This window comes from Pseudomyrmex gracilis, unplaced genomic scaffold (assembly GCF_002006095.1).
Source record: "Pseudomyrmex gracilis isolate BER0280 unplaced genomic scaffold, ASM200609v1 scaffold_110, whole genome shotgun sequence".
Lineage (NCBI taxonomy): Eukaryota > Metazoa > Arthropoda > Insecta > Hymenoptera > Formicidae > Pseudomyrmex > Pseudomyrmex gracilis.
The window spans coordinates 180,203-192,233 of NW_018020694.1; the positions used below are offsets into that span (position 1 = coordinate 180,203).

Sequence of the window (12,031 nt, forward strand, 5' to 3'; positions counted from 1 at the left end):
AGAGATTATGCCTTAGAAGCCGGCATTGTGCGCCTTTAATCTACTGTTTAGGAGAAGAACGTGAAGGCGTATCCGCGGCGCAGAGTTCTAGCAAAGTCGTGCGCGATTAAAATTGGAGTCCGTTCAAACAATCAGCCCCTTTTATAATGTAACAAACCGCGCCCCCCGTTCTACTGTTTGTCCGGCAAAACGGGAAAGGGAAGAGCAACGGGGAAACGTCTCTCTTTTGTAACCGGGGTTTTCCTTTTATCTCTTACATCCGTCCGCGCAAATATTAAACCCATTCGACCCCTTGTCGCGCGCGGCTACTACTCGCGTCGCGATGTTTACCCCGCTGCATATTATCACCCAGCCGAGCAATTATCGCCCGCCGAAGCGCAATTTCGCGCAATTAAAATAATCGTTTACGAATCGTAATCGCGCCGCTCAATTAGTATATAGGTACGTGTACTATGAATGTCCAGAGAAATTAACGCGTTTAATGAAGTTGCTCAGGTAACGACGATTTATCGACTGGTAATCGGCGCAATTAATGGCATTTAATTGCCTTCCTCTTCCGCGTCGTTCGTTCTTCTGACGGCTGTCACCGTCGCTCGTCGCTCTCGTCGCTCGAATGACAACTTTCTTTCTTCGTCCTCCGTGAAAGAAGCGTTGGGGAGGGCTTTTCGACCATGCCCGACCCGCCGGGGGCATGGCCCCCGAGTGGATAACGTGCGGGTCGAAATAAAAAAGTTCCGATGAATTAGCATTATCTAAAGCACCGACAGGTACGGGGATTAATGAGTTTCCGCGCGCTCTCTCGTTTCTTCCTCCCCCCTTAACCCTTTCCCCTCCGTTCTCTATTCGTGCCCTTTGAGCGAATTTTTTTTTTTTGTGTGGCAAGCGACCCGGTCCGCTTATGGCGCGTAATCTTGTAAAATACGGTGTTACACCGAACTACTCTCATACTCCGCTTTTTTCCGGCCGCGCGTCAGAAAAGCGCTTCTCGAGCGCTCGTAAAACGAAATGTGAGAGATCGAAAGAAACAACGAGACGAAATTTCTCCGCAACGTTTTTCCTCTTCTTTCTGACGTAATTACCCGAACGTTTACACAGACGTTGTCACAGGTTGTTATTACTTTTGATGAAGATGTATATATACGGTGAGACGCGCATCAGTGCTTTCATAACCATTCGCAAGAACTCTCTCTCTCTCTCTCTTTCTCTGATTTAAGTTTCAATTGTATTTGTTCTATTTGTAATTGTTCTATTTATAGCTGCAAAAACACTTTTAGAGCGAAACACAATCGAAGAGGTACATCTGATGTAAGTTTCAATCATGTTTGTTTTATTTGTAATTGTTCTATTTATAGCTGCAAAAACACCTTTAGAGCGAAACACAATATGCAAATATCGCTTATTCGAACAGATAATAAATGTACATAAATTATACATAATTTTATATATAAGATGTCCCTTTTATACTCTATATTAATTCCAGCAAATATATAACGGTAATTAAAAGACAAATTTATATGGTATGTCTCGTAATAATTTTTCAGAACCCGACAATTCAACAATACCATTCAAAACAAGTTCAAATATAAAAATTTTTTTATTCGCGATTGTTATTCGCATATATAAATATTGATGACATATATATCGCGCAAAAAAGACTGAAGTGGAAAAAACTGGAGGCGAGAGAATAAACAAACAGTAAAAGCGTATGTATATGTACAGATGTATGTATAATACACGAGAAAGGGGAGAGAAAGTCGCGATATAGGATTTGCAGCAGCAGCAGCAGCAGCGGCAGCGGCCGAAATCGGGAGCATTTTTCTTGCTATTTATTTTATCCGCTTGTTTTTACTGCAATGCGATAAGCTGCACTGGAAACTCGCGGCTGTTATCAAACGATCGCTTCAAGAACTTTTGGAAGAGAATCGTACTCGATTTGCAATTGTTTAAAGCACTCCTTCAGGTATTTTTTTTTTTTTTTTTTTCTTATTCGCTGGCATCAGCGGGAAATAAGGTTATCGAGTTAGGCACTTCCTCCATCCATCCCCTTCGATTGATTCGCTATCGCGAAATTGTCATACCCCCCCGCTCAGGAGGGAATCACTCTTAGTCGCTTCACTTTTTCAATATTCCGGACTGGCAACTTTACTCTCTTCCCGCCGACCGAATCATCTACAACATTTCACGGCTCGCAAATTACGTCCCGAAATTACCTCCTTCATTAACCTGGTGCCTGATTACTCAAGATAACTTGGACGCCTTCCACGCCCGGAAATTTATAACTTGAGTTAAAATCCACTAGAACCTTTTTTATACCGAGATGGATTTTAAACGGGATATACGAGATGTCGAATATACCTGGAGAAACGCAAGTTCTTTTCTTCCACTACACTTTTTAAGCATAAATAAAAAAATATATATATATTCTTATTTATATATATATATATATATAACCACACACAAAGAACTCGAATACGCGGAAGTATGCGCGTATTTTTTAATAAAGGATGCAGTGAGAGTCAAAAGTGAGTATACACCTTACAAATATGAGATTCGTATATTTACAGAGTATTAAGACCGAAGTAATAATATGATAGTACGTGATATTTGTGGTGTTTCAATCATATATATTTGCTATATTGATTTGTATTTCTATACACTTTATATTTTTTCAATTAATTTATATTTTTCCAACACAATTTACACAACATATGTATGAGTTTTTGAGTAAATTCCGTACTCTCAAGGTGTATGCTCACTTTTGACGTTAATTGTAAGTATATATTATCAGCACACTATCGTGAAAGTATTTTAAGTAACCGCGGGTTTTGAAAATATTTATTTGTTTGCATTATATTAGTCATTAGTTTTGCATTTTTTTTTTTATTCGTGCAAACAAAATATTATTTACGTGCAAATTTTGAAAGAGATTTTACAACGTTCAAAATAACACGCGAGGTAACAGAAGAACAACAATTTTAGGCTTTCACATTTTTTGCAAATTGAAATACGTTTGAATTTTTTTTTTTTTTAATGGTCGTTATGTATATGTATTAGTTTTTTGCACAGAATCAATTTTATTTTGTCTATAATTAATTATTTTTTTATTTTTGTAGTATTCACCTTTCATTATATATGTAACGAAATACTTTGTGAAGTTACAAAACTACAGATAAAACAAATCTATTTTGTTTCCACGTATAATACGCTAAGAAAAAGCCAGCTGCGCAAGAAATTCAATTAAAAAAAAACAAAAAAGCAACTCGATACGTGTATGAATGTACGTCCTACATAAGAGAACAAGAATAGAATAATCCGCGTATAGTCGGGCATACAAAACAGGCTGATAAAATGTGGTGAGAAAAGCGCGGAATACATAAAAAAAAAAAAAAAAAAATTGTCAGTTTCATTCTGATTCGTCGGAATTATTAATGTGTTCAAGTGCGGGATGTATATGTAAGGATAAACTCAAATCCCCACCTTAAAGTAATAATTAAAGACGCAACGCGGGGAGAGAGACAAACCCGAGTGAGATGAAAAAATTCACACGACCCCAGAGAAAAACTTACGTGCAACTTTTATAGGCGTGGAAAATAATTTGTCAGTGTGCACAGCACCGCGTTACGAGCGCGCAACGGTCATATTTCCGGAACAAAATTCGGTGAGAGTTCCACGTTTTGCACAACGGCAAAAGGATTTTTCCGCAAGTCCCCGAGCGTGTGCTTGTTGTTGCAAAGTAACAAATCGTCAGTCGTTTCTATATATATATATATATATATATATATATATATGTATATATATACCAAGTTCGAATTCAAAGATTGCCTAACAATTTAATTAGCGGCCACAGATGAATGAATGATTGAATGGATTACATTGGTTCTCTCTAGTTTCCTCAACATGTATACATATATATATATATATATATATATAGATAATGTATATGTATATACTCGATACAAACGGCGATCCCGTGCGGAATTCACTTGTAATTCATGCAAACATGCAACATTTCAATTTCGCATAAAATATTCCCTCTGTACGGGACGTAGAAGAGTGCAATGTTAATGTGCAAAGAGCAATTTGATTACCGAATTCCGGTAACGATTCAACCCCGACTCGATCACACAAACAACTAAATTTCATGATGGTTGATTAATTATGAACTATTCGTGTAAATATTAATAGGAAGAGAAGTTTATAGTCTTTACGTGTGAGAGAGAGAAAATCACTTTTTTTAAAAAACTTATCACGCGTTTTTGTTTCACGCACAGTCAATACGAAGTAAGACGCAAAACACTCGACTTGAATTGTATATGAATTATACATCTTCGTGAAGAAAAACAAAACATATTGTAGAATACGATATGTGTAGAATACGATATGTGTAGAATACAAGAAGAGAGGAAAAAAAGACGTGTGTGCGAGAACACTATATTAAAAATATTCATTCTCTTCGAACCACGCGGGCGGATCTCTTCTGTTCAACAAATCTGTCCAACAGACACTATCTATAAATCTTGGCAAAAATTTGAACGCGGAAAAGGTGGAAAATGGGACAATGTCTTTTCAGGACTTACAGGCTTCACTTAATTTAAGACGATCCGGTCTATCCTGATCTACGACAAAATCTTGTTAGTACATCTCTCGGCTAAAATTTCACGTTTTCGCAGCAGCGACGTTACAGAAGACAAACCGTACGCGAGTTAAATACTCATGTGAACGATATTAACAAGCGGAAAAATCGGAGAAACAGAAAGAAATCAAAATATTTTTAATACGTTCGGAATTAATGACTGATTGTATTGATATTTTAATTTGCTACGAAATTCAATTAATATGCCGATCAGCTGAAACTCATCAAAACGAGAAAGCGGAGACACACACACACGCGACGACATTCACGGCACGAGAATGCGCGATATTAAAAGTCACGTCTGTCCGCAATAATACATTTGCATATTTTGCACACTTTTTTCACATTTTTCTTTCTTTTTTTTTTTAACATTTATATTTATCACTAAGGCTACGCGCGCGGAAAATGGAATAAGATGTTTTGAAGAAATTGAATCGTCTTTGCATTCAAATCAAAAAAATCGTCTTCGTTCACTCCGATTTTCAATTAATACCAAGTACTCCGCGCGCGATCGTTCCAGCAGCGCCCGGTAAAAATGAACGTCCATGTCGCGCGGAGGGGGCGTACAAGGTGTGTCCAATAAGAGTTTCCGAACTTCTCGGAATGGAACATTGAAAATCTCTCACCGAAAAGATGTGATCGGGCGCAGTTATTTGTTGCTACAATGTTGTGCGCGAAAACGATGTTAGATATAAAAGTTCGGACAAAAAAAAACTATTATAAATATTTTATAATAACATTTTTTTCCGTTTCTTTTCTTAATATATACCTCGTGTTTCTCTTTTATAATTATCCGATCTCGTTAGCGTTTATTCCAGCAAGTTTTTACACAGCACGCTTCTTTGTAATATATTTTCTTTAATACGTCCGATCATTTTATATTTAAATAAATATTTCCTAGACAGGATCGAGATTCACAGAGTAATATATTTAATATATAAATTTTGTTTTTATAGCGCACAAATATGTCTTAATACCCTTAAATATAAAATTACATAATTTATTTTTGTTCTATTAAATAACAAATTTTAACTGTCAAATAATTAAAACTTGTTTTATATTACATAAAAGTTATGCATTATCGTGAACAATTAATATTGAAAATGACTAATTTGTTAATTATCTCTCACATAAGTACCTGATAAAATTGTGTTTCACAAATTCTTTGTAACATTTTACGAGAGTCTCTTTTTTGCAATTCAATCTTTAACAAAGTCATTATACTTTAATATGTCAACGTATCTATTTTTTGATTTCATACGCAGCCCCAGAAAACTGACCAAAGGGATGGCAAGCTTGTGTGTGTGAATATAAAGAATGCTTTCAGACAAAGGGCTTTTTCGCGAAAAGCGGTGTCACGGTGATAGCCGCCCGTACAATAGCATTCAATATAACGCGACGCTAAAATTAAATAACGCTCAATGGAAATTAAACAAATGACTATTTCGTTTCGGTTTTTTTTGGGGGGAGATTAATTTAACGTCAGAATAGCGAATTATTCATCGCCGATCGCGATCAAATGTAATTCGGATTTGACAAAACGTGATTTGAAACAATTGATTGACGTTCGCACCAATATCAATCTACGTTTCCTATCCGTTCTTTCGATTTATCTCTTTCATTCATTCGATCGTTGAGTAACTTCTCGGACACGCCTGGAAACCACTGTGGAATAATTCATGCGCGACGCGCGAAGGGATTAATTAATCGTGGGACGAGCGCGTTCTACGAACGACAGTCATAAGGACTGTCTCCGTGGGCCAAAAAAAAAAAAAAAAAAAAAAAAAAAAAAATAAAAGGGAGGAGACAAAGATATCAAAAAAAAAAAAAAAAAAAAAAAACAAAAAGCAAATCCCCCGGATTCGCGAGTTAAGCGGATTCGGCCGATCGGTCGTTCCGTCGGGCGTGTTCAATTAGCGAGAATCTCGGAAACGGGTACTCCACTGTGAAAATTACGCCGCGGGAAATCACGAAAATGTCTCTCCCTCGAGATGATAACGCGACGCGCTCGAGTGCAAGATAACTCGTCTGTCAAACGATCGCTGAAAATAACTTCCACTTGAATGAAGGAAAGAGGAGAGGAACTTATATCTCTGTGCTTATAACGCCGTTAAAAAAAAAGATCCACAGACCACGTCTGCGAGATCCACCGACACGAATCCGATCATACGTGACCATCGCACACGCGCGCCCACCGTGTTCTCGCGTGCGGCGGATTCCCTCCTGCGGGAATTCGCCGCGTTGACGCGCGCGTCTCATATCACGGGACAACCGGGACTTACGTGTCGCGGTACTACTTCAATGGATCGGATTGCTGGATCGCGGCTCCGCGCGCCGCCACGGGCGTCGCACAGTGTTGACATCGTGGCGATTAAATATATATATATATATATATATATATGTATATATATAACGATTCCTTTCGACACCAACTCCGGATCTCCGTCAATCTTATATTCCTTCGTATGTGTTTCTTGAAACTGCGTCGTCCACCCCGGCGATCCGTATCACTTCTCTCCGTCTATATATACTCGTTTATCGTTTCTTCGTTACCTCCCACCCACCTCTGTTGGAATTTAGAGCGTTTCGAGGTGCTCCGCCGACGACGACGTGCCGTTTCAGAGAGATTGTCACGCCGTCGATTTAATTAAAAACGACGTTAACGCGTCAAATGAGAAAGAGAGACAAGACAGACACAATAGATTTTCTCGGCACGTCGCGAGATGAAAGAAAAAAAAAAACAAGACGCGCGACGTCCACGGCGACGTGCACGGAAAAACGGACCGGAAATTGTGACGCGCGATTGCCTGTCAGGAGCGCGCGCGGGTTCGACGCCGATCTCGTCGAGAATTGCACTGACCGGTTCAGCCCTTTTCTCCGTGGCAGAGGGGTGGCGGCGTGAGAGAACGCGGTCCACGGAGAAGGGATGTGCAGAAGAGAAAGGAGGGTAGAGAGCGAGGGCGCGGTGGGGACGACGGTGCGGTCGGCGTGGGAGGACGGAGAAAAGCCGTGGGTGTGTGAAGGAGAGTCGGATGAGGGGAAGGATGAGGATATATACCTAGCAGCATCCACAGTGCTGAAAACCACCGTGGTACATTTCGCGGAGCTCTCTCACGAGGGACGGCGAGCAGTGGCGGCGGAAGCCGTGACGGAGGTTAGGGGGAACGAAGTAAAGAGAGAAAAAAGGATAGAGAGAGAGAGAGAGAGAGAGAAGAGAGGGGAACGAGATGGAGCCGGTGGCCTCTAGGAAATTAAAACAAAAAGTATAGGGAAGCACATCGTGTCGCTGGAAACGGACTCGTACACACGCCGACGCGTTCCGCTTCGTCTCTCCCTCTCGCGCTTCACGTCCGTCTTTCTTCCGTTGCAGTTTCGCATTCTCTCTTCTTCGTCGGACAGAGTCACTATTATTTCTCTTTATCGTTTATTACGAGTGATACGTTGCCCGCCAACACTCTTGTCGTCAAAAAAAAAAAAAAAAAAAGAAAAAGAAAAAAACGGCAAGAAGATGCGCCGGTTTTTTTTCAGCCGCTGAATTCTCTCTCCTGTTCGAGTTTCTTCTAAGATTTCATTTTTGCGACGCCGCTGTCGCGAAGAAGTTGAAATTTCAGATGGGAAACGGTTTGATTTAGAAACCGATCGAGTGATATGCCGCTATTCGATATTACGTGCAACTATTTTCTGTGTTTCTTATTGCGTGTCTTTTCTTGTCTATTTTGTTCAATAAATTTGTAAAAATTTTTACAAATTTATAATAAAATAGACAAGACACATTTTTACAAATTTATTGAACAAAATAGACAAGACACGCAATAAGAAACACAGAAAATAGTTGTAGTCTTGTCTATTTTGTTCAATAAATTTTTAGCGCAGTTATGGTATATTTAACAATATACTATTCTGCGCCACAAATTTATTGAACAAAATAGACAAGACACGCAATAAGAAATACAGAAAATAGTTGCACGTAATATCGAATAGCGGCATATCACTCGATCGGTTTTTAAATCAAACCGTTTCCCATCTGAAATTTCAACTTCTTTGCGACATAATATTATTGTTTGTTATTTTATCTATTTGTTAATTTTTTAATTTGTTCATATATTATTGCTTACGTGAACACACATTCGCAACAACTCTGAAGAATCGACTGAAGATTCCGGAAATAACACGTATCTGTCGAAAATGTACTTTCTCTCGGTATCGTTTTCTGATAATCCATTAAATACGAGAACGAAAGGTGAGAAATGAGCAAGATTCAATTTCAAATTATTGCTACGTATTAATTTTTCACGTTAATCGCCGGTTCGTTCGTACACGAGTTTGCACTATAGTGTGCACCTTCGTAACATAATACAAATGTGCGCATTGTTTATTTATATATATATATACATATATTTTATATATATACATATATATACATAAACGTATTACATATACAATTTGCCTGAACCTTAGCATATGCATTATATAGATATATTTAAACCGCTAAACGTAAAATTAAATAAATTGTACATCAAAATATTGCAACGACCATATTATCGTTACTACAGTACGACGTAGTAATGGTCATATGAGAATGCGCCTTTAGCCACCTTCATACATTACGATTAAACTGAATAAACGAAACGTGTTGCAACACGCGAGACTGCCACGCCGTCATGAAACAGACGTCATGACGCACTAATGGACCTCTAGCGCGCGCGCATTATTTCATTTCACGTCACTTCGCCACTTCGTTCCCGGCGTAATGTACACTTTCTTTCTATTGTCTTGTCCGGCAAACTTCTCGACTGGGAAGCACAAAGTTCAAGGGTGGAAAAATTCGTTCTCACAAGCGGAGCTGTCTTCGCTCATACATCTTTTGAGAATTTTTCCCGTGCGGTCCGTACACACAACGCGCAACAGAGAATCTTACATACGCCGAGATAAATCGAGTTTCGGAGAGGCGTAAGAAGGGGAAGAGACAAAATCTTATTGAGGATATAGGTGTGTGCTTAGCGGACGAGGAGTGATTTATCCGCTATTTTTCACGTGATTTATCTGCCCATTCTTTAATCCTTTTCCGACTGGCTCGCTCGTTGTGCTGGTGTGAGCAACTTCCACTGTCTTCTTTTTTTTTTTTTTTTTTTTTTTTTTATACAGGCTTCAAACTATTTTTTTTTCTTTTGCATCCCCGCGCGCCACCCTTTGTGCCAGGCGGCGAGGTTCTTTGCGCGCGCGTTCGTGATAAATCGAAGTCGCGAGAGTGGAAGCGAAAGGAACAGGGAGAAAACGAGAGCGGATAGCCCGCCTTATTGCGGACGTATAAACGCTCAGGACGTGCGCGACTCTTCCGCCATTTCTCGCGAGACTTTTCCATCGTCTTTTTAATTCTTCCGCTGACTGTTCGGGAAATAAAATCGAATCGGGAACGACGCTCATACGAGCTAACCAGGCGGATTTTATCGCGCGCCGCACGCTTCAGCGAAGATTTTGTGCGTGCCGTAAACTGTGCTCAGTCCGTTCGCGTGCATTTTCTCTTCGCGCGATAGTGCAATTTGATAGCTTTGCAAAAAAAAAAAAGAATGTGAAGATATGGTACATATGTAAAAAGAATTTCAATTTCTACAAATTCCTTCCATTCTTATTGCCAATATTCCCTCGCCGGTTTTAAATCTCAGCTATGTGTATTTTTTTACACGTACAAACTAATATACAATTTAGCGAATACAAATCAATAAATCAAATAAGTAAAAAATTCATTTGTGTGAGATGCAAAAGATGTAAAGAAAGAATATGTATATGCATATTTTTAATAATTAATAAAGAAGTTTAAGCTCTTAAGTTTCAAACTAACAACGCGAAATTTACGACCGCGAAAACGGTCATGAGAGCCTTACGTTGGATGTTTGTTGCGGAATAAATATATATATATATATATATATATATATATATATATATATATGTTTCTTTCTGTGAAAATTTTTACACATGAGTTTGAATTAAAATTTCAATTCTTAAATTCATTTAGGATGCTATACTTGTGCATCACGTATACGAGAAATCCTCGTTTTATCCCTGTATTTAATTTTAAAATATTGCGTAAAAAACACCTCTTCCAGGGGTCAAACCTGGTATCTTACCGTACCATGAATATGTGCATATATATATATATATATATACATATATATTTATTCCGCAGCAAACATCCAGCGTAAGGCTCTCATGAGCTTTTAAATTTCGCGTTGTTAGTTTCATATTTTTAATCTTCACAATTCTTTTAATATTTGATTTTTATAATCCGATACAGATGAAAATGTCACCTCAATGCGTGTACTATCCATATATGCTTACGTAAATTACTTGGAGAAAAGACCGTGTTGAGTGAGATTCAAGTCTGTGTGTATTCGAGAAACGAGCTGGTTTACAGACAGGGAAATGCGAAACAATTCACGTCCTTTTTTATCGGTTAATCTACCCCTCGCTTTAATTCCGCCGGGTACGACAGCGTGCACGTTCCGCCCAATGAGAATCTCTTATTTACGCACGTCACGCTTGACTTTTTATTTTTACATCAAAAATTTCTCCCCTTCTTTTATACTTATATCGTCACGGAGGATTTTGCTACCGTGCGAAAGATAACGGAGGTGCCGGCTTACGTGTGAGAAGAGAGGGGTGCTCTCTCTTATTGCAGATAGTCGGGGTGCTTAGTGGACGAGCGCGATTTATCCGCTCTTTCCGCCGAGATTTATCCGCCCTTTCTTTAACAACCCTCATCTTCTTCTTCTTCTGCTTCCTTCTGCTCCCCCCTCCGTCCCTCGAGTCTCTTCGCCCATCGTCGATGGCGCAATACGTCCGACGCGATAAGTGAGTACGCGGTCCGATAGTAATAAGTTCTCGGAAGTCTTTTTCCAACGGAGGAAGTCGATTCGAACTCGCGAAACTTCTTCCGCGCGCATCTTATTAACGCGCCGCGTTGCTTTCTTCATCTCGTATAAGACACCGAAAAGCGCGAGACGCGCCTTCCAACGGAGTCACGACGCGCGCAGATGTTCCTCGCAATTATCCCGACAGGATGCTTTAAATTCTCACCGAATTACCGGACCGTGTTTCATGTCACACGCGGAAACAGCCCCGTCTTTCCTTCTCCTCTGTCTCTCTCTCTCTCTCATTTTCTGTGTATTCGCTCGAAGGACACGAAACCATTGTCGGATCTTTCGATTAAGCGCCACGAGTCTTTACCCGCGCTTGTGTGTGTGAAAACAAAAAAATCAAATTTTTAAATCACATCCCTCGCAGAACTCAGAGATCATCAAACAGTTCTTTCCGAAGATCTGCAAGTTTTCTTCGAGATAACATTTTAAGTGAGATTTTCTTTCTACGTGCTTCAGTAAGTTAAGACGAACGTTCTTATTC

At 39.3% G+C, this 12,031-nt stretch overlaps 1 protein-coding gene across 1 annotated transcript in view; it reads right to left on the reverse strand.

The window, feature by feature from the left end:
- Positions 1–6,938, reverse strand: part of LOC109856203 — an 81,331-nt gene extending 74,393 nt beyond the window's left edge. The window contains exon 1 of the mRNA XM_020431217.1: positions 6,916–6,938. The gene's annotated coding sequence lies outside the window, so the exon portion shown is untranslated. The remainder of the gene's footprint in view (positions 1–6,915) is intronic.
- Positions 6,939–12,031: the final 5,093 nt, after the last annotated feature.